The sequence below is a fragment of the Thermobia domestica genome, chromosome 8 (genome assembly GCF_964235325.1).
Source record: "Thermobia domestica chromosome 8, izTheDome1.hap1.1, whole genome shotgun sequence".
NCBI classification, from domain to species: domain Eukaryota; kingdom Metazoa; phylum Arthropoda; class Insecta; order Zygentoma; family Lepismatidae; genus Thermobia; species Thermobia domestica.
In genome coordinates this window covers 7969995-7993916 of record NC_137461.1, presented here as the reverse complement: position 1 = coordinate 7993916, position 23922 = coordinate 7969995, and the positions used below count along the sequence as shown (strand labels likewise).

Genomic DNA, 23922 nt, shown 5'->3' with positions numbered 1-23922 from the left:
AATAAATTAAGCAAACTCGTAAAGTACCCTCGGTCTACTGTGCAAAATGTAATTATAAAGTACATACAAGATTTAACTGTTGAAAGAAAACCTGGCTCAGGTAGAAAACCGGGGACTAGCCAACCGAAGCAGGAGAAAAGGGTTACTGCATTGCTGCGTCAAAATCAGAATTTATCGGAAAGAGCAGTTGCTGGTGTGGTCAAAGCGTCCCAATCTACAGTGCACAGAATTAAAGCAAGGAAAGGTTTACGATGTTTCAAAGTGCAAAAGGTACCTAACCGAGACGAAAAGCAACAACTGACGGCAAAATCCAGAGTAAGAAAACTCTATGATCAATACCTTACTCAATATGAATGTTGCATTATGGACGACGAAACCTATTGTGTCGCTGATTTCAGTCAAATTCCCGGAAAGGAGTGCTACGTGGCACTGAAGAGGGGAGATGTGCAGGATAAATTTAAACAACGGAAGGCATCCAAATATCCCAAAAAAATATTTGATTTGGCAAGCTATTTGTTCATGCGGTAAAAAAAAAGCAAGGCGTTCATCACAACAGGGACAATTAACGGCGAAATTTATACGAAGGAATGTTTACAAACACGCTTGTATTCATTTGTGATGTCACACAGTAACTCTGTTTTCTTTTGGCCAGATCTTGCTACCTCTGACTACTCTAATGCAGCCACTGATTGTTATAAAGAAAAGGGTATCGTCACAGTTCGAAGAGAGGCAAATCCACCAAATTGCCCTGAACTTAGGCCAATTGAAAAATATTGGGTCCATATTAAAAGAACATTGAAAACATCAAAAGGGAAAGCGGCTGACTTGAAAACTTTTCGTCGCAAGTGGACTGCAGCTGCCAATCAAATAACAGAAGAAGATGTGCGAACTCTTATGAAGCGGGTTAAAAGTAATGTACGAGCATTTTTCCATAATTAGTTCTTTATGATATCTTTTGTGTGTTTAATTTTTTTTACTTTATAGTGTAGCTACGTATCTTCCACTGTGTTTTATTGTTTCTGCAAGATAAAATGAAACAATGTCCTACATGATAAAGAATTACTCACAATCTGCATTCACAACGAAAATACGATATTTGATTAAAATAATAAGAAATCTATATATATAAAAGAGAACGCACAAATCCTTTGTTACCTCATCACGCTAATACGGCTGAACCAATTTCTTTTATTTTTGGGGGGTTATTAGGATTTGGACCCTAGATGGTTTTTATCATATCACTTTAATTTTTAATTACCAGTGTCTTGAGATAATTGACCATTCAAGTGTCCATAACGTACAAATCCTTTGTTAGTTCATCATAGGTAAAAATAAACGTATTTATATGCAACCCGCATGACCGTGTCACTCGGCGGGTTAACATAAATGACAGGCGATATAATGTTAACATTTACTGCAATCTACTATGGTTTTTATCATATCACTTGAAAGCGAAAACTTCCGGGGTGACCGCAGCGAAGCGGGGCGGGTTAACATAAATGACAGGCGATATAATGTTAACATTTACTGCAATCTTCTATGGTTTTTATCATATCACTTGAAAGCGAAAAAGTAAAAATTATCTAAGTAACAAAGTTTATTGCGTTCCGGGGTGACCGCAGCGAAGCGGGGTGAACGCTGCTAGTATATACATAAATTTATATCAGAGCATACTAATTCTTATTTCAAAATAAATCTGTAATAATTATACGAGATTGTATTCGATCCTTCAAATTCTCTTAAAAAACCTGCTTGGAAACAAACTACTCGCAGGAATGCGAGGGAAATTCGAGATTTTAAAAGGGAAATGCTTATCGAACAAATGTAGAGTAGTACTCCGTCGTGCCTAAGCGGTTATAGCCGGGAGCACATGTGATTCGGATTCCTCATTAACCTATAGGTCCATGTTCGATATTGTCTCGCTGCTGAAAGAAAAGCAAAACATCAAATTTAAAAAAAAATAATCAAAAATGTAAGTTAGTGGTTAGCAATCTTCTTTCTTAATGTGATGATTCCAGGTTTAAATCCGAAGACTATTTATTCTGTATGAGATTTCTCCAGATGCTTTCTTCAAGTTCCATCAAGCAAATACATGACTTTTCGGTGCAGCCACTGGCCAACTTCCTTCAACTTCGTCTTATATTGTCGCAGATTGTTTCTCTTTTCAGTATAAATTGACGTCTCAGGCTGTATCAGGAAGTTGGTTAGCATTCAATACATGCTCAATATACACTATTTGAAAACATAAGAAGAATTCCGGGTAGTAATGGTGAACTCAACAGAGTTACTTTGGGAAAGACGCATTTTAAACTTTCTTCACAATGAAGAATTCTATAAGACGTTCTTCTTTCAATTAGTTATTATTATTATTGTTGAAATTTCTGTTATGATTATTATATTTTGGGTAAATAAAAAACTTTGACAGATGTTGAGTTTGTCCTTACTATTTTAAACGCCTCATACTAAAAATAGTTGTTGAAAATAATCTCGAGTCTTTTTTTTTTTATTCTTAAAGATTATTTGTAAATACTGTTTTTTTTTAAATACACGCAATGCTCCAAATATGTTCTGAAATTCAGAATAAACTTGCTTTATAATATTGTAGTACCTATCCTCATCACTCCATCAACGTAGAGAAGTGTTCTCAACCTTGCAACACTATTTTTCAGACTACAACAGTGTTGCCACAGACCTAGCTCTGGAGTGGGCTGAAAAATAGTACCAAATTGAAACAAAAAGGGCTGAATTCATTATTTTATACCAATGTAATACATTACTCTATAGCACGAAACTAAAAGAGATAAAGTTCTATAACACTCCTCCCCTCTTCCAAGAGTCCAAATCAAGAAGGTGCTCTTTTTAATTTTTTTAAAAAAAGCATGCAAATAGGAGGACCCAGTGGCGTAACAATGGTCTTTGGCGCCCCTAGGCAAAATCCCTAGTGGTGCCTCCCTCACCCATTTAATAGGTCAATGTATGACCATCTGTAACTTACGCGTACGCACCACATCCCACATTTGGCTAGTTTTGGCAGCGCGCCAGCCATGAGATTTTTCTTTCCGCTAAAACAGAGCTAAAAATTCGTTGACTGAAAAAAAAGATTATCACGTCTAGGAAAATACTGTAAGTAATATTGCAATCGGTATTTAAGATCAGCTAATTATTACCGGTACTCTCCGATAATGTTGAGATTAGAGCCTAAATAGGTCAATATCGTCCTCATCCATTTAACACTACGTCATCTCAGTCAACGTCAGAAGCGGACGAAGGCAAAATTTTCACCCTGCCATGAGTCTTTCCCCCTCACCTAGTCCTAGCCTATACTTTACATTTTATTACAGTGATGTTAGAAAATACGTTCGAAAATTTATTTTGGATTGCTCGTTTGGGCGCCCCCTGACGTTAGCGTCCCGGGCAGTTGCCCGGTTTGACCAACCTTTGGTGTTTGTGCTTGGTTCTGTGTAGCCACAGGACGTGGCTATTGTGCTGTGCCTCATGATAACACTTTTTAACTCGTTTTATTCCAGATCTAGATGTAGGTCATAGAATTTGTCGTTATTGTTGAAAGCCTGTTGCGCAGAGGAATTTTATTTATAGTTAGTGAGCTTAGTACATGTAATGTAGGACTGGTATCGTATTAATACAGGAGGATTAATTTCTTAGTCATACAGTGCTATAGGTCTAACCTAGACGAGCACTGGTGGCGTAAGGCAAACTGGGGCCCGGGACCAGTGAAGTAGTTCGGGGCCCCTTTTCGAACAATATTAATTTATATACTTCTACATTTGACATTCATTTGCATAACTATTCTTTCTGTTTACTCCTCCTTCTTTCCCGTTACTGTGTGTGTTTAGACCATCTAAATCTGGGATATATTAAATAAATGGAGCTGACATCCAGCATCCATATCTATTTTTAATGCTTAGAACCGCCTTCAGGCTGATATCTAAAAATAAAACTAGACAAGGACTATCATAGCATTATTTTAATTAATCACCTTTAAACAAAGGACACGACAGAAAAAGAATTAGAGATACAAATGTAACGGAAACTATAATCGACGACAGAAACGTAATCTTAAGAACAAAGAAAACGTAACAACAAAGAATCCAAAATTTATCCTAGTTTCAACGCGTGCTATAATTAGATGGGATAGTGGAAGTCATGTTCCTAATAATGCATTTAGAGACAAATTTACGTACAAAACATAACAATGTGCTGATATTGAAAAAAATACAAATAACAATATAATTGATGTAATTTCTAAATGTAAGCTCTATGTTTTCCAGAATTTTCTTGTTCAGTTCTCGTCTTTGGTGCTTCTCCTGTGCAATTTCTCATATGGTTAAGTTTATTCATGGTTTCTCACCTGTCTGAGTTTACGCTACATGGGTTTTATTTGATTATATTTTTCTCCTACAATTAGCCCCATTTACTTTAATATTCAGTTTCTCTCCAGTTATCATACACGATACTTAAGCATTAAAAAAAATATATATATAAAAAAACGAACTATCAGTAAATCATGGCAAGAATAGATTTCTTCCCTGCGTGTTATCTTCACTTATTTTTTACTAGGTTTCAGAGTGACATCAGAGTAACATGCTCTTAGCCCTCCCTCACTCTCATCATCTAGCTGCTGCACAAAGTTGGCGATAGAACACAGGAATCCAAATTTTTCGTTCAGGTCATGTATCTGAGTAAAACGGTCATACATTTGTTGTCTCATCTCATCTAGAATTTCATTGATAGAGCGCTTCACTTCGGCCTGTGCAGTCAGGGGTTCATTCTTTGCTTCTCCAGGCATGCATCTCCTTCTCCTACTGTGTGTACCCACAGTTATGTTCCATGCTCTGCAACTTTCTTCAGCTGCAGATAAGATTTTCTTGGCCAGCTCAAGTCTCCAGGTATTAATGGTGACAACCAGGCTCTGTAACTGAATAAGAGTTAGATTGAAACTCATATCCTGAGATTGAAAGCATTTTTGGATCCGATCAATATATGAGAGAACTTCAGATCAGAAATATAGTAAAGCAATAAAGTTAACGGACTGGATTCTTGCAACAAGAAGATCAGCATCTCCTCTAGTATCAAACGTTTCAGTGGAAGTGTCAGGAAGTTTTTCCAACACATCAACTATTTCATCCAATTGACTACAAAGTGCCTTCACAGCTTCTGCTTTTGAACTCCATTTGGTGTCACTTTCACGTTTCAGACCAATCTTTACGTGCTTTGGCAAGACATTCCATCGGTGAGTAGATCTAGAGAAGAATACAAACAAACTTTCCATTGCTCCAAACAAAGTGGCCGCCAGAACATTAACGTGTGAAGCATGCACGCCACAAGGTTCAATGTATTATTGTTACAAGGAACGAAATGGCCAAAGTTCCATACCAAAGTTTGAACTCCAGAATATTGCCCGGCCATTGCAGCCTGATTATCATAAGACTGACCTCTGCAATCTTAATATCAAACCTATCACGTTGAAGTTTCCTCAACATTTCAGCAGAAATACTCTCAGCAGTCTTTCCTTTGACAAAGATGAAATCAATAAATGCTTCCGTAACTTGAACAGAATCACGTTGTATGTCAACAAATCGAATGATTGTGACAACTGTTCCACATGAGAACAATCAGGAGTTGAATCAAATATAATGTTGAAGTGTTTTGAATATTTAAACACTTGTTTTCTTATTGAACATTTCCTTAACTTTAAATTTGTGGGCTGAAGTGTAAATTCGTACGCCAAAAATGAGGAAACCAGCTAAGCAAAATGGTTTCGGTCGCTGAAAATTCGACTTGTAAAGAACAAAAGAAAAAGGACAGAAGGAAAACAAGGGAATCAGCGACTATAGCGTCTGCACCAAAGAGCTTTTAGTTAGCAACAGAATGCTATTGCCCTAATAAAGCATTATGTATACGTTGGTCCCTTCTTTGTGTTCTTCTCTTGAACTAATAAATAAATAAATAAACAGTGGTATTTTAGGAAGTAGGCTAGCAGACGGGGCCAGTGCTTAAAGTGACATCAGATGAGGTGGCGGTATGGAACAAATATGATCATATATATATATATATATGTAGAGAGAGAGAGAGAGAGAGAACTAATATGTAAATGTTTCATGCTCCACTATCATCAGTGGCGTATAAACTGGTTTGCTGGCTTGGGGTACTTGCTAGGGAGCCTAGTTTCCTTCCAGTTACACCTATGCTTTGGATAGGTTGTAACACTACTCACCAGACTAAATGGGAGTTGTGTTAGCAATGAAGAACGTTGAAAGAGGCGATTAGCCAATGGAGGCGGCTCAGTCTGTAAGAGCCCTCGCATCGTAACGCAAATAATGAAACAAGTAATTATAAAGCTCTGCCAATTCTCGTAAAATACTGTCAAACACAAAATTTGAGTTGCGTTTAAGCAAACCATTACGGAACGAGGCTCCAGGTACCCCAAAATGCACTGTCATTACTCGTATAACTTTCTTTTACTCTTCGCTCATGCCCAAGAAACCGATTTCTCTAGAGGCAACTGGTCCTACCTGGCAGGCCGTTCGTACTCTGCGGATGTAGATGGAGCGAAGGGGAATGTGCTCATTAGCTACTCGATTCTTGCTGCAGAGGGGAAAATTTGTGAAACATACTTTGACCTCACACCCGCCATCCCTCTTATAGAGGAACACTTCCCTTTGGTTTGGGGAAAGAAGTGAATTTCTTCGGCTGTGTCGCCAATTTGTCATTCAGTCGTGTGATCTTGGCGAGTGAAGATCGTAGACTACCTAGAATGGTTAACCAGTCGGTGCATAGCGAAGCCCGTGAAATAATTAAATGTACCAATACTGTCCGCATCCAACAAATGAAGGGTCTCGGCTACATCAACTTATCTCGCCTCTTTCGAGGGAGGTACGGGAAAGCACATACTATTGACCGCAGCACCATAAGGTTCACACTCGAAATTAAAAAGCTCTATTTCCGGCAAGGAACTGAATTCCCCTTCACTAAACTGAATGAACTTAAAAACTTTTGAATATCGAAATATAAAAGTGTAAAAGGTAAACGGCTTGCAAGGCTTAGGCTTTCTATTGTTGAACTAGCCTTTAGACTTCTGTCTCCAAACTGATTGTTGAGCAATAGTGATTACGAAGTGAGGAAAGAAGCAGAGGCGGTATGCTTTCGTAAAAATTTTGCTTGACAATATCGGTGATCTAAATGTGGAAGAACACGGATGGTACGTTTACTTAAGCATCGTATTTACAATAACATAGTGATCCAACGCGACCTTTAATTGGATTCAAACAAGAAAACACATATATGTTCATATGTTTTTTCGTCTCGTTTACAAGGCTTTGTAGGCAATCTCGTCTCGTCTCTAGTATCTAATACTTAATGATTCTTTCCAGTTTCATTTCCATTTTCAAAAACTTCTTCTGGTCTCGTCTCGTCTCGTACTCAACACTAATTTTCTTATATAGTTGTAAACAGAGAACTCCAGACAAAATGAAAAGAATAGTTTTGAATTTAAAAAAGAGTCCTGCCAATACCAGACACGGATCCAGGTTAAACATTTTAGGCGGGTAGTACGGTAGTTAGAATTGTTTGAGGGGGGATGGAATCGCTTTCACAAATGTTGAAAAAAAATCAAGAGCGCAAATTTTGCCATTGAATAGGATGATAGGGAACTATTATTAACTTTTCAAAGCAGCAGCAACGAAATCTTTGATAGTACAAATATAGTTGTTTACTCAATCCTAACATCGTACTATGTGTATTTTTTTTTTGTTTCTACATGCAAATTACAATTTAAATATGTTATTTTTACCGGTATGCCATACCGGCCGATTTTCTAACTTTCGGATGCATAACCGGCTCACTTTAAGCACTGGACGGGGCCCCATTACTTGCATCATAAAACCTTAGAATGTAAACAACACAATATACTTCGACTTTCTTCATTATATTTTAATCTACAATCAGCTTTTTCCTTTAAATTTCTCTAAAGTTATTGAACAGAGCGAAACTTTTATTTCATTCATATTTTAATCCACATACATGTTTTCCTATCAATTTCTTTGGGGCCCCAACAGAATGAAATTTCCAATTTATTTATTTTTCACCTACATTCAGCTTTTTTCTTTAATTTTTTCGTGGAACCAATAGTTGCGACACGTTTATTATTTTTTCACATGCATGAAGAATTTTCCTTTAAGTTTCTTTGGGAGCCACCAAGAGCGTGAAACGTTTACTTTATCTATTTTTCACAAATATTCAGAGCTTTTTCCTTTAAATTTCTATGGGAGCCCCCAAGATAATGAAACTTCTTATTTATTTTTAACCTACATTCAGTTTGTTTTATAATTTCTTTGCGGGTCCCCGAGAGAATGAGGCCCTAAGCTATAGTTTGTTATAAGCCCTAAGCTTATACATAAATACGGCACTGATTAGTTTTATTAGACAGGTATTTATGTTGTTTCATCCATTATTTGGTGTAATATTTGGGTTTACTTTTAGGGAAGCTGTGGATTATAAACCTTGAAGGCCCCTGAAGGCCTAACAAGGTTCTTTGGTAATTATTTTTTTTACCTACCGTCCGGGCCCCCCACAAAGTGGGCCCGCCCTTACGCCGCCACTGTCGACGAGTTAACAGTATTGCCAATAATTTGATACGCAAACGTAATATACTGCGAGCGAAGTGAGCTGGAATTTTTACTTTTGCCATGTTTGGAAATGAAGACCACGAAAACTTGGGGCTCTATTTATATAATTTGCTTCTCTTTTACTAAAAACCTGGTGCGATCCCTAACATACCGAAACGTCCTGCGCCCGTAGGCAATGCCTACCCTGCCTAACATATTGCTACGCCACTGGGAGGACCCCAAACAACCGTGGAAGTAGATGAAACTTTTCTCGAACGTAGGAAGTAGGACAGAGGCCGCAAATTAAAAGAGAAAACAGTTATTGCCTTCGGTATGTACTGTAAGGAAGCCAAACGCGCCTCTATTTCAAAGTGGCCAATAAACCAAAACAGTATTATGGCGATATATGAAATATATATATATATAAAACGAGAAACAAATCAATTATCTCCGAGTTCACTCCTCATGACATCACACAGTGTGAGTAACGTAAGATGTAGGAAAAGTTTTACTGACATTTTTGAAAATGTGACAAGTATTTATTAAATGGTGCTGAATTGGGTAGAATTTTACCAACTTTTTCACAAAAGGGGCTGAAAATGCCAGCGTGGTACCAACGTGCCGATGAATGACAAAACGGGCTGAATTTGGTACAATTGTACCAAAGGTGGCAACAGTGGACTACAAGAAAGTGTCAACCAATAGGAGTTGCAAATACACTACCCACCCGCAACACGACTATCAACGGAGATGAGTTGCCACATTTAACAATGAGGTACCCTACACGAGACGGCTGCCGACGAAAGAACAAACCATGTGGCGTGGTTGCTCTTTCTCAGTTTCTCTTTGAACTCGAAGTCCGTAACGCTCAGATGACGTTTGCCTCAAAAGTGTGCGGTTCATTTCTTCCTACTTTACTGAAAAAGAGGAGAAGATAGAAAGAAAATGGACTCCATAACTATAAATAAGTTACTGCAAAGAATAAATAATTGGATTGGCAATATACAGTATTTTAAATTCAGTACGTATTATTATTATTATTATTATTATTATTAAATAAAAAATAACTATGGCGAGAAACTTACTTGATGTACAGAACTTAATATTTGTTCTGTATTGAGGGTGCGAAGGAGATATAAATGATAAATGTAATTAGAGTCTAGTAGCAGAAAAATATTTTTTTAAAAAATATTTTGAACTTCTTTTGATAGATATATTTTTATTTGTACACTTGTTTCCAAATAAAAAAAAAAAAACATATTGAGGAATTATGAGAATCATTTTAAAAACAACCAGAATAAAAGAGGGATGATTACAATAGAACTTACAGCTGTAAACGATGAACAGCAATAATCAAAAAAAACTTATAAACTAGAAATTAATCGTAAGGATTTTAGGCAAGAACGTGTGATAAAAGGCGGTCGTGATATAAAATAAATAGATTGCTTTGAGTTGAGTTGATTTTGAGTTTAACGTCCCGTTCAGCAGCGAGGCTATATGAGACGTGGACCTACTGATGAAATTGGAATCCGAACCACATGAGCTCCCGCCGGAAATCGAACTCGGGTCTCCCAATTAAATAGATTGAGGAAGCCTAGTCTATTGCATTGTTATATAGTAAGTCTTTCCTAGTCTTTTACAGTGGTCTTTGTTTTAATGAAGTGCAAGAGAATTTAAATCAATTATAATAATGGAACAGCAGAATAAAGAGCAAAGAACTCATACAAATGCTTCCACGGTGTTAGCATTCTTATTTTTTTTTATTTATTTATTCACACTTATACTAGTATCGGTTACAATTCACTTTCAATCATCAGTTTAAATATTAACATATTTCAAACAATTCAAAATTGATTTATTTAAGTACACATACATAACAATCAAAACTGTGTTCTTTCTCTTTTTAAGAAAGTCTCGGCATGGGCTTAAATTTAAGCTGTTTTCGCCAACCTCACCACATTACTGCCAACACACGAAAGCTAGATACTGACAGAAATGCTATGTTCTGAAATTAGTTTTACAAAATAAATTAATTTTGTATCCACTACCAACACAGTATTAACCTTTAATTGGTGACGTGAGGTCCCACGGACACCGAACACCCTTTTTTCTTCTCAATCTAGCAGACGATTGACTTTGAACACGTGCCACTCCTAGTACATTTCTCGCTCGCAATTGCCTATAAGTAGCTAGCTGTAGAGTTCGGATGTCTAAGCGATTAATCGTAACTAGAAATTAATCGTAACGTTAATGTTAATCGAAATTAATGTTACGTTTCCTTGCAGTTAGTGGTGTCCCAGGGACCACACGTCACTAATTGTGTTACTATTTTGTTTGAGGGCATTGTTCATGATTTGAGTTGATTTTGAGTTTTAACGTTCCCTTGAGCAGCGAGGCTATATGAGACGGGACCTACTGATCAACGTGGATCCGAACCATATGAGTTCCTGTCGGAAATCAAACCCAGGTCTCCGACGCCAAAGGCTTACTTTATCGATTACTCTTCAATACCACAGTAACACCATCCATCCAACTATATCAAACAAACAAAATTGAAACTAACTTATGTTTGTGCAAAAAGGATATTGGTTCAATAGACCATATAATTTTTGCTTGTGAAAAAACTGGAAAAGGAAGGAAATGTATGTTTGAAAAAAATTCTCGCTAGTTTGGATTTGGACCTTACTCTCTACAAAATCTTTTGGCAATAAATAATTGGAATCTAATTCACATCATTATAGAATTCTTACAACTTAATGAAATTTAAGTATTAAAAATCTGATGAAACATTTAGCGAAAACTCATAGTAACGAGATTACAATATAATTTTATTAACTTTAATCTCACATCAAAATCAAAAACTTGTTCAGACCAGTCCGGAAATCCAAATATGATATGCCTATTATCTATCTATCTATCTATCTATATATATATATATATATATATATATATATATATATATATATATATATATATATATATATATATATCTCGGGGAGATGGACAAAAAATCTAAAACATTTGCAAAAGCGTGAAAATCATACCTAGTAAGTTGTCGGCTCTCCTTTTGCGTCCAAAACAGCTTGGGTCCGACGTGGAATGGACGTATACAAATCCTGAATCGTGGGGGGCGCGGTGGCTCAGTGTTAGATCGTTCATCTCCGGTGCTTTGGGGTCCCTGGTTCGATTTCAGCTCGCGCCGTGTGGACTTTGTGGTGGACAAACACCGTGCTCGTGGGTTTTCTCGGGGTTCTCCCGTTTCCTCCCACTTTCTTCATTCCACCATTTCACTCATTTCTCACTATCACCGTCTCCTTTAGCCTAACCGGCATAACCGTGGGACGTTATTTCATTTTCCTGAATCGTGATGTGTGGAATTTTGTACCATTGCTCCTACAAAACATACTTTAATTAAGTTCCTTAAGGGATGCTTGTGGAGGGTAATGAGAACGAACACGGCTTTCCAACTCACACCACAATGGCTGAATGATGTTCAAATTAGGTGATTGTGTGACCCAGAGGAGATGTGATAGCTCCTGGTTATGCTCCTCAAACTATGATTTCACCGTTTTTGCAGCTTGACATGGTGGAATTCCATTGGTAGATGCTATCACAATCTGGGAACAATATTTGGGCCATGGGTAGAACCTGGTCCCCCATAATGGCCTCATACGCCTTAGCATTCATCATTCCATGCAAGTCTATGACGGGACCACCAGAAAACCGCGATATCACTGTCCATACTGTAACAGAACCACCCCCATGCTTTACAGTTGGGAGCAGACAGTCTGTATCATAGGCCTGCGTTCTCTATACGTAAGCACGACCGGTTGTTGGAAACAAGGTGAAGGTCGATTACGTGTTTCCACTGCTCATGAGTCCATTTCTTGTGGTCCTTGCACCATTGGATACGCCTATTCGCATTTACTGCTGTAGCTAGGGGTTTGGCGATAGCGGCCCTTCATTAATTTTCATTTTATAAAGTTCCCGTCCTAATGTTTTCGATGAAACCGGATTCTGCAGGCCGGAATTGAGTTCAGACGTAATTTTCATTGCAGTAGTTTTCTTTTTAGCTGCTACAGTCCGTTTTAATGCCCTCCGGTCCCTATCTGACAGGGTTGTCTTTCGACCACTGTTGTGCTTTCCTGACGTCATTTGCCCATGAATTGCGTATGCCCTCGTGATATTGGACACAGTACCTTCTGATACATCCACAATATTCTCCGCTGTTGCCACTGAAGCTCTAACCAGACGGGCACCAAAGATCATGCCTCTTTGGAAGTGCCACTTCTTTATTGGTTCCGATATATCGCTCTCCGTTGCACACTTTTTGTGCACGAACATCTGAAACAATAATACACACACATATTGGGTACCAATGTAGTACAATAGAGAAAACTTGGTAACAAATAGAAACACAGCACTTTTTCTAGAAACTCAACATTTTGCACAGCGGTAGAATGGAATTATGGCCACAAATGAAAACTAACAAAATATTCCGAACAGTTAGGTTATTTTAATGAAATGCATTTCAAATATCTAAACCAAGCTTCTTAAATTACCTCAAGATCAGAGCTGATAGAAGAGAAAGTGTGCTGACTTCTATCCTTTTAACATTGTAAACGGTGGTCTTGCAAAACTCTGGGGCCACCGTTGATATGGATCCGTTTTCAGTGGGAACAATAAGAAATAATAGTGAAGTGTTTCGCAGTAACTTCATTATTAAGTGGTTTTGTGTGTTATTAGTTATCGTAAAGTTTACTTCGTGATTAGAGTATAAAGTATTACAAGAAAAAACAGACCATTGTCCTGAAATAGCTGTATTTGTAACTCATTTCCCTGACTTTTTTTTTTTGAAAGTCAATACACTTATTGTGAACGGACAGAAAGTTAAATTAGCAAGACAAAGCTCGAAACTAAAACCAGGAGCAGTTCCACTCGTACTGTCGTAGTATTTTTTATGTTGTAACTGTCAAATAATATGATTATGATGTGACGTATTTGGAGTAAGTAGAAACGAAGTTACAAGGATTTAAAAATTTGATATTTTTTGAAAGGCTAAATTTCGAAAACGTCCTTAGATAATTATCATATCTAATTACGTAGATTAGTTGCAAAAGACGTAAAGATCATAATGCCGTTCACGGCAAATTTATATTTTAAACTGTGAAGAAGATTATATATATATATATATATATATATATATATATATATATATTAACAACCTCCTCGCGTCGTGCCTATTAAATTCGGGGATGATTGAGTGTTGACGTAAAGAAGTTCCTGCTACCCATTGTCTGAAATGAGTAGGTTTGAGCAAGTAGAATTTCTAGCGAGAGGATTATTTAGTATAATACAGAAACACCCTACTTCATTTTAGAATTTCATATATTTCGACAGTGAAAATGTAATAGTGTAAGTGTGTGGAACTAGTGGATATGACTTAATCGTTCAAATCACAGTACTTCAAATGTCTGGAGCTTCGATCGCAATTAACACTTATAACTGAGGTACACATACCTTGATGTTCAGGCTTCAGGCTGGAACGACGAATATCAACTGCTGGGCTTCTGTCTGGTCAACTTTGGTATCGGCAACTCGGCTTATCACAGCTAGCCGACTAATAGCCAATCATCAACATATGGTTGTTCGTAGTACTCGTAACTCAAGACTGAAAATTCGACTTATGATCCCCGATGTCTGATGATAGACCTCTGATACACTTCTGATCTTGATTCCATTCAGATCTGGGTTTTTGTTCTCTTCCCTCAGACGATGGAATTCGTCATTTCATGATTCGACTTTGATTACCTCAGCTATTGGTCAAACTTTCGTTCCAGACCGTATTACATTGCGACCGAATTCCCAGACTATCAATCTCTGCGAATCTGAATATTATGCCATATCCGAATTGTGTCAATGTTAAATGGTTTCGTTACATATTTCAAGCTTACGTTCATTTTCTTAATTTCTATTTACATAATCCTGCGAGTTAGCGTCTCGCCAGGATTTCACGAGTATCAAAACATAAACATAACCATGTGTAACTGGTTACACAAACAGACAGACAATAACAAACAATAACACGTACCATACATGTCACAATTTAACACCGTTGTAATTTCTCATATATATAATGTACTTACCTAAGATGGCTCTGAGGAGGTAAAGTGATGAGAAAACCTTCTTTCCTTTTCTTCTCACCCAACTGTATTCTACAGCAACATCATCAGAAAGAGTTCGTGGCATCAGTCGGTATACTATATTTTTTATGTCTTTTCCACCTATATTTCTTAGTTCTCCTTTCTGCAATGATAATAACAACATAATACGTCGTAGTAAATATAATTATTTTTTACAATAGAACTACATGATTGTGTTGGAGGAAGTCACACACATTACGGGATATTCAAAAACAACTTTAGTAAAGTTTGAGAGGACAATCTTGATACCAAAATACGGGGGAAAATATATTATAAACTGGGTGCAGAATGTGTCATTTCGGAGCTAAAGCCTCCCGAATATTGGGAGAAACGATAAAATTAAGGATCATGACTCTAGAACTAAACATCAGGTCAAGGTCGGAAGGGAGAATATTGTGATTGTTCTGAGCTTAGATTTCATTAAAATATCAGTGGATATCGAGCAGGACGGCGACAACTTTTAGCCTTGAAGGAAACGAGATCGTCCAGGAGTCATTTATAAGCGAAAAATGATAAATCAGGAACTGAAAATCGCCACAATTCCATATTTACTGGTTATACTAATGGAATCTACGCTCCAAACACTCACATTGTTCTTTTACCCGATCTTTATTCGACACTTTTTTTCTGACTTTATGACACTTTATACTATAGGGTGGCCCAAAAGTAGGTATACAGAACCGCATTAATCGAGTATAACATCCTAGTTTATATGTTTATTTGCTTCGGTTCTTTTGAGCTTAAGATATAAGTAAAAAACACATTAAGACCAAATAATAAAGAAACTGAGTCTACCCAATGGATAACAATAAGAAATTATACAAAATGCAATGAGCTGATCAGTACGGTACTGTTTACCTACTTTTGGGCCACCCTGTATTGTTCCTGACAATTTTCGAGACTATAACTCCGAAATGACACATTTCTGCTCCCACATTGGTTTATACTTTTTGTCTTATTGTGGTGTCAGAAACCACCTTCCGAATGTCGTTGAAGTTATTTTCGAACATCCTACTTAAGTGAATTATATAGATTAATAACGACTATACAGAAGCAATATATCTAGGATTATTATATGAAAGTGAAAGAAAAAATTTCCTAAAATACATTATTATTAACCAAAATTATTAGTGGGAATAGCAAAGTTAAAATGACTTAGAAAAATCCTAGAAAAACTTGGACAAGATAAGAAAACAAATCTGCAACTTGTGATCATGATTCACTTGTATAACTGAATTTTGGACATAAATTGAACATAACTTTCTTACAAGGCTGTCTATAATCTTTATTATAAATTGACTAGAAATGGTACAGTTTCGGAAGTATATCACTTCCTTCTTCAGACTACTATTCCAACTGAAATCATAGATAACGTAACATAATTTGTTATCTCTACCAATCAAGAATCATTTTTTCATTTTTAAGATGGACACAAGGCCTTTTTATAAAAATATCTGAATTTTGGAATGTCAGAATCATAAACGCTCGTGTTATTGACTAAAGTTCTTTAAAAGGCGCCATTTTTGAAGCAATAAAGCAAAATCAAAATAAGAACGTAAGAAAACAAATATCTTACAAGCAGCACCGTCGTTCCATCTTCTTTCTACTTTTCCTCAAGAATACGTAATTCCTCTATAGTTTTCACAGGTAAGTTGAAAGCGTTTTCTACCATGTCCTGCTTGTTTTCCTTTTCTTCATATCTCTGCTCTCGAATGCTTGTAATACTATTTATTTTCTCTAGAATTTCAGTTTGTGTAGTTATTATACCACTGAGCTTAACGTTTGTGTCTGCGAAGTATTTCAGGATCATTTGCACAGTTTTATTTGTTGCTGTTAAGAAGACAAAGAAACAATTAATTAGATGAGCAAATGAACTTTGCGGTCACTATGTTTCACCAGTTACAAGAAATTTAGTTCGTTAATAGGGTCACACGTATTTGTTTGACCTGAACATTATTAACCAATAGCCGAAAAAACGGAAACTGTCATTGTTCCACGCTTAAAAAGTTCTTTTTGTACTACTTTTGTAAGTATTAAGTTTGATATTACATTATTTAAGTTAGCACTAACTTTTTGCAATTATTTTTCAGTTTTGAACGTTTATTGGTATCATTCATAACAACTATCTGACAATCAATAGAAACATTTTTGTCCACACGTAGGTATCTATGGGAGGATATTTTTCCACAAACACAAAATGAAGTTATAATCTTGGACCCAACACTTCACGCTCTATGAAATAAATAAATACATCGCTTTGCTCACTGTGACACCGTTCTCCCACATGGGTTCCAATAGACTGTGCCTATTGCTATTTTGTATCTGTAAACTGGAAATGGTATTACAAAACTACAGTCATTTTGTAGTGTATCACTTGCAAAAAACAAGCGATTTTTTTCGGTTTAAACTACTCATTGAGCAAAACAATACGCTCATTGTAAAAGTTATTAACGTGTAACAGCTTCGACAACTATCTACGCGGATTTAGGTATACTAAAGCAAAGTTTGTACTGTACAATGGAAAACTTTTTTTTTTTTTTTTTTTACCTACTTGCACTTCTAAACTCTCATTTGTACATGGCATCCTGAAGTTCTTGCTCTGATTTAACCAGTCTTCTTATGTGCCTATCTGTCACTTCATGCACAGATTTCCTTCGTTTCGACATTTAGAATAAAGCTCCGAGGTATTTCAACAGAGTCCTGAAAATATTTAATCATGACAAGTTTGGTAGTACATTGTTGTTATAATATTAAATACTATGTAACAATTTAAAAACGAGATTTCGCTACTTCTCTCTCGAAGATTAAACTTGGCATATGAATTATGCTATTTTTTATTTTATGTTTATTTATTTATTATTACTAGTACTATTATTATTGATTGCTCTCTTGAGTACACTCGCAAAAATCACTGAATTCATATCTGCTTGTAAAATATTTTATCTAAAGCTCTGGATGGTCATTTAAATTTGTGAAGCTAATTTAAGGGTGTAAAAATGCAAAAATTGAATCAGGAAGATATTACACATTTCACGTTTCAGTAGCAGATATCCCTAAAAATAACATGCACATCCATGTTCTATTAATAGCAGGGTTAGCTAAAACTTTTTTTGGTCTAAACACGTTTTTTTTTTAATTTTTCCTTTGGTTTAAATAGATTTAGCTTAAATTAAACTACAGTAACTGAGGCTTTTTTTTATGAATAAATGTGATTTAACCATTGCTGATTCGATTGAGCTTCAGAACCTCAAGCATTGACCAAAACACAGTCAAACTGGAGATCACAGTTCAACTAGATCTACAAATGATTTACCAGTAAGGTTTGATTTTTTTTTTTAAAAAAAGTGACCAATCTGGAGACGTACTTTTTCCGCGTTTTATTGGGCTTTTTCGTTCTAGTGAAAACTCTGCATTCTTTATGGATGAAAATGAGTATCGAAATGTGGTATCCAATAATGGTTAACAAAATAAGACCAAAACACCCTTGGTCTTAGTCAAGGTCGTCGCGGCGAGGGATACGTGTTCCCGTCAGCTTTGTATCCAGAGTTTTCTCAACTCTTACCATACGGATATATGTATAATCCAGATATTTACAAGATGATATAGGAAATAGTGTCCCTAGAAAATTTTTGATTATGTACGTCTCATGTCTTTGCTCTTGCATGTTGAGTCCTGCTGTTCTGGTATTACAGTATACCTAGAATGCAAGACCAAGACTGTTACGGTCTTGGTGTTGCATGAAGGAAGCGTGGTCTCCGCGTTGCATGCAAATCCAAAACTAAGACTGCATGCTACCGCATTCTAGTTGAGAAAAAGAACGATATCCAGAAAGATTTGGTTGGGTTAGAGTCTACGTTATATTAGGATAATAGCAGGAAGACTCGAACTTTCCATCAGGTCATTTAGTGGCAACCAACTAGGTTATAATCTTCAGTACGATTCACTCAACGCTTTGCATACTTTTGAAATTGAAGTCACTGATTGTAATAATAAAAACGAAGAGTTAGTAGACCTTCGACCTTGAGTTTGACTGGGTTGCGTTCATTTCTGAAGTAGAGACCGAGAACAATCGAATCTTTGTCCTCAAATTAAAGTTCATTAAAAAAAAAAAAAAAAAAAAAAAAAGAAACTGGTCATGATGAATCAACTTTTACCTTTATTTGGATCACATATGGATAGAAATAGGTTCGTTTAGTCTCAATGTCCCTATGCAGCAGCGCTATTATAAAGGAAATGATCTAGAGCCTAATGTGGAATCCGAATCACTATTCGATTTGCATCCGAGAGAAATTGTCTTCCACATTGACTCAAACCAGAGATCCCATATTTACAAAGGCGATAAGTCTACAGAGAATACCTGCCACAAATACCTGTTGTACCAATCTTGAAAACTTACAAATATTTTAAGTTACTCTTCATAGGACAAAAAAATTACACAATTGTACAAGTGAAAGCACTGGAACACTTTCAAAAGAGTACAGAGCACATATCAATTTACTCTAAATTAGTTCATTGAGTCAGAAATTCAATCTTCCTTAAATTTATATATCAATACAAGAAGTGAATAAAGATACTAACAATTTAAGTTCATTCGACTTTGAACTTTTTGTCTTGTCTTGTCTTGACTTCTACACTATTATCAGTGTTCTGTGGGCGCACCAGGGTTTTCACCAGTATGTGCTATAAATGTGAAACAAATTCGTTATTCATTTTCCAAATAGTATTTATAAACAACAAATTGCATAAATTTCCAAGAAAGTAATATATTTCCCATTTTGAAGTAATGTTTCTGGTACTCTATTTTCACTGTAGATGCAATGTTTATCAAAATTTCCTGCGTCGTGATTGTTTTCTGGAATGATAAAAGAATTAATGAAAAGGTTTTCTAGTATTCTTATTCTTGTATATTACTTTACTCTTAGGAAATATTATGTAGTAGATTTTTAAAAAAATATTTATACAAGATTTTATGAAAAAATGTACTAGCGCTTTGATTGGAAGCCAATTGTTAGTTCCAATATGTATTTATAAGAAAACGGTGCATATCCAAGATAAGAATATAATTGTTTTAGTAACTGAGAACATAGAGATTGAAACAATTCACATTCAAAAATAATATGGTTAATATTTTCTACTCCTTTGTCACACCAACAATGATAGGTGCGTTTTTTCCTTATTTGAAATAATTTTAGAGGTGGTAACGCTTTTCCAAAAATAAGGTGGTAATAAATTATAATTTCTCGACGAGTACATGTGGCAATGAATTTTGAAGAGCAGTAGAAATTAACCAATAAAGTTCACCAGGAAGTGGTTGTTGTTTATCATACCATTTTGAACTTTCTGGGTTATACTTTTAGTTTACACCATTAAAAGAAAAGAAAAGAAAGAAGAAACTGGTTTCATGCAAGGTTTACGACATTCTTAAAACCTGCAAACCCTAAGAGTGAATGTAGAACCTACACATATTGGGTTCCAATAGACTGTGCCTATTGCTATTTTGTATCTGTAAACTGGAAATGGTAACACAAAACTACAGTCATTTTGTAGTGTATCACTTTCAAAACAATACGCTTATTGTAAAAACATATTAACATGTTACAGCTTCGCCAGCTATCCACGCGGATTTAGGAATATTAAAGCAAAGCTTGTACTGTGCAATGGAAAACTTTTTTTTTTTTTTTTTTTTTTTACCTACTTGCACTTCTAAACTCTCACTAAAGACAGATTTGTACATGGCATCCTGAAGTTCTTGCTCTGATTTAACCAGTCTTCTTATGTGCCTATCTGTTACTTCATGCACAGATTTCCTTCGCTTCGACATTTAGAATAAAGCTCCGAGGTATTTGAACAGAGTCCTGAAAATATTTTATCATAACAAGTTTGGTAGTACATTGTTGTTACAATATTAACAGCTTATTTTTTGTGAATGGTTACCTTCAAATATCCCACAGCATCACTAAAGGAACAATAGATTGACCTAGGATACGTTTCATATAAGGATTTCAGCAGTGAGCATATTAACCATAAATATAAGAACAAAGTCAAGGCTAGCGTAATTGGATACTTTTTTTTTTTTTTTATTTTTTTTTTTTTTTTTTTTTTTAGGAATGAACAAAACAATTAGAGAAAGCCGGATGTGCGTGTAACGTCCACGGAAAGTGAATACTAGCAATGTATTTGCACGGTACATAGTTCTTACTGTAATGCGTATAATATGGTGAATGATGAGAAACAGAGCTGAAATGTGCGTCACAATGTGATTCACAGAGAACTTGCAAGATGTTCCCAATAGCAGGGACGGCGCTACGAGGTCCATATAGCTCTTCAAAATATCTTCAGCCCTCCATATTTAATAGTATACGTAATTAATAACTATCTGTTTTAGTATAATTAGCTCCGTGAAAATTGGAGCAACAAAGCTTCGCTTCTTACTACTTTTATTCCGTCGACTGCCCTGAACAATATATAACGGCAGAATCCCCTATTTTTCTATATATTTTCCACAAGTTTGAAACAAACTTACAAATTTGAATCTAAAGTTGAAACTTTTAGAGATAGAAGTCCACTTTTTTAAGTACAAGCAGGAATCTATGTTCCCGGGTTGTCACTCATTACTTTTAGGAACTGTAAATCTTGTTTCCCCGTTTCCCAGTTGCAGTACCGGTTCCAGAGCCATAACAAGTTGGAAAATATTCTAATGCTATCCCACCCCTCAAATAAAATAGTCAAGCTTCCGCCATTCAGAGACACTTCCTAAGGCTGTGAGAATTCACTTCCTGCTTGAAAGTTGCTATTTTTCAAATGTCAGTATGCGCCCATAATGTGTAAATGCCCGTTATTCCGCAAATAATGCCTCTGCGATGTAGCGACTGTAGAACGTATTAGGTATTTATTTCGGTAATAGTTTAGCTACAATAGTGTGGTAATTCTGTTGTGGTATATGTATTATCAGCGCTGTTAACATTACATGTTGGCAACCAACAATGTATCAAGTTACCCTCTTTCACAAAATAAAGAACAAGGAATACATATAAAACAAAAATAATGGAATCTCCATGGATAGAAAAATTAACCTGAGAAATAAATCGACGTACACACTGATACCCGCAATCACTGACACGCCTGCTCCCTAAGAACGCACCTACTCGCTACCGCTCGCTCCCTATTGCTGCGCTCCTGCCCAGATTCTCATACATAGTATACGTGCATTTTAGTGGCCACCACGCACAAATTGGCTAATGTCTTTTGCATAATAGATCTTATCACCTACATACACGTTAATTTCTGCATGCGTGAAGATTCTACGGGTTAACTTCCGCAGAAGATGGCATCGAAATACAAACTTCGCAGGAAAATGAACAGAATCAGACGTAATGTTAACATGCGAATAAGAAAACGGTGAAGGATGGTATTTGGAATCTCCCCCACTCGTTTCATGGCTCCAGAACTGGGTACCTTGTTTTTGTCTAAATTGGGATAAAGGTAGAAAACATTGAGACCTGTGGGGGTTCCAACTCTCTTCGTTCACTGTCGCACGCTCAGTTATAATTTTGTGGCATAATTTTGGAAATGAGTTAATGTTACGTAAGTACTAACATAACATAACCTAATCTAACCTAAAAATTCAAAAACACAAAATATGGGAAGAAAGTACAAACTTTAAGCAAAGAATTCTGGGACTCAAAATCCAAGTATCCTAACCTAACCTAAAGTAAACTAACCCAAATTAACCTAACCTACCTAAACCATCAAAAAATAGAGAAAATGTAGCAAGAAAGCACGAAATTTAAATATTTGGTCTCAGTTCCAGAAATATGCCTTTTTGTGAAGAAAGTAACACTGGAGATCTTATACGTCGGATTGAGGGAGAAATTAAAGATACCCAAAGTGAATTATAATCATTAATGAATGAAGGAAAGGTTCTAGATTACTGGTCCCCCATGTAGGTTAGTAGCTGGGTTGGTTTCTTTCTGTACTAAAGTTTATACATTAAATTTACATAGTATTGCCGAGCGAGCGTTAGCGAGTGAAGGCGGGTTAGAGCCCCGCAGGGCACGTTGTTTTCTGTCTTTATTACTGCTCAATGGGAAAGGGGACCAGTAATCTAGAACCTTGCCATGAATGAACAAAAGTTGAAAAGAGGTTCATGTGGATGTTATCTGGGCCCGCCATCTGCTGCAGCTTAGCCAATTTCACATAGCCCTACTTATATGCATTCTTGGTTCCTTATTTAGTGAGAGGGGAGGAGGTTACTTATACATTGTTGATTCCGAACATGTAATGTTATCTTTTTCATCCACAATACATATTACCACAACGATATGGGACCTCTACGTGTACTAGAATAGCCACAACAGCATTGTAAACAACTATTTTTATTTCAAGAAAAATAGTGATTAAAGATTTGAAAGCGGTTACGTTATTGTTAAGCTGCACGTTTTATGATGCATCATTTGCATTTATAATAACAATCTGTACACGAAAATTTGCTTATGCACCTATAAAATAACAGTGTGTGTTGTCTTAAGGACTGATTCAACCAACAAAATGAAAAATTTTTGCTTCGATTTGCCTACCTATTCTCAATATGAACAAAACTTTGCACATGGCATTCACAATTAATCTACGTACTATGCTAGGCATGCATATACCCTTAATATAACGCTATTCAACTTGCGTGTTATTTTTCTCTTTATAATTAATGCGGTGTCCTGTGCTTTACCAGATGAAACTAATGTAAAATAAATCCAATTTACATGCCACAGAGAACATAACGGGTTACACACTTGGCGGTATGAAACATCACATTAGTCAAATTAAAACTTGACAGGACACGCACAAACATGACTTCGCTTACAGATTTACTATACTTTTACAATATCTTCAAGGAAAAATGTCATGATAAAAACAGCGAAGTCAATTTACAAAGAAGAAGTTTTTGATATTCTAGATTTTTTTTTTATCATAGCCTGTTTGACCAACATTGGAATTTAGGATATAACTATTCATAGGATAAATTATACCTCTACTCGATGTATAAACGTTAAGCTCTCATGAATTTTGTCACATTTAAATACTATCTATAAACGCAAAAA

At 36.1% G+C, this 23922-nt stretch overlaps 1 long non-coding RNA gene across 1 annotated transcript; it reads right to left on the bottom strand.

Annotated features, from left to right (window-relative positions):
* Positions 1–11623: 11623 nt before the first annotated feature.
* LOC145692672 (uncharacterized) lies at positions 11624–23687 on the bottom strand. Its single transcript, XR_014132626.1, has 6 exons — positions 23479–23687; positions 19406–19507; positions 17379–17527; positions 16404–16657; positions 14771–14930; positions 11624–12968 (listed from the first exon to the last, which is right to left on the bottom strand). It is a non-coding gene; the product is annotated as an uncharacterized LOC145692672 (long non-coding RNA).
* Positions 23688–23922: the final 235 nt, after the last annotated feature.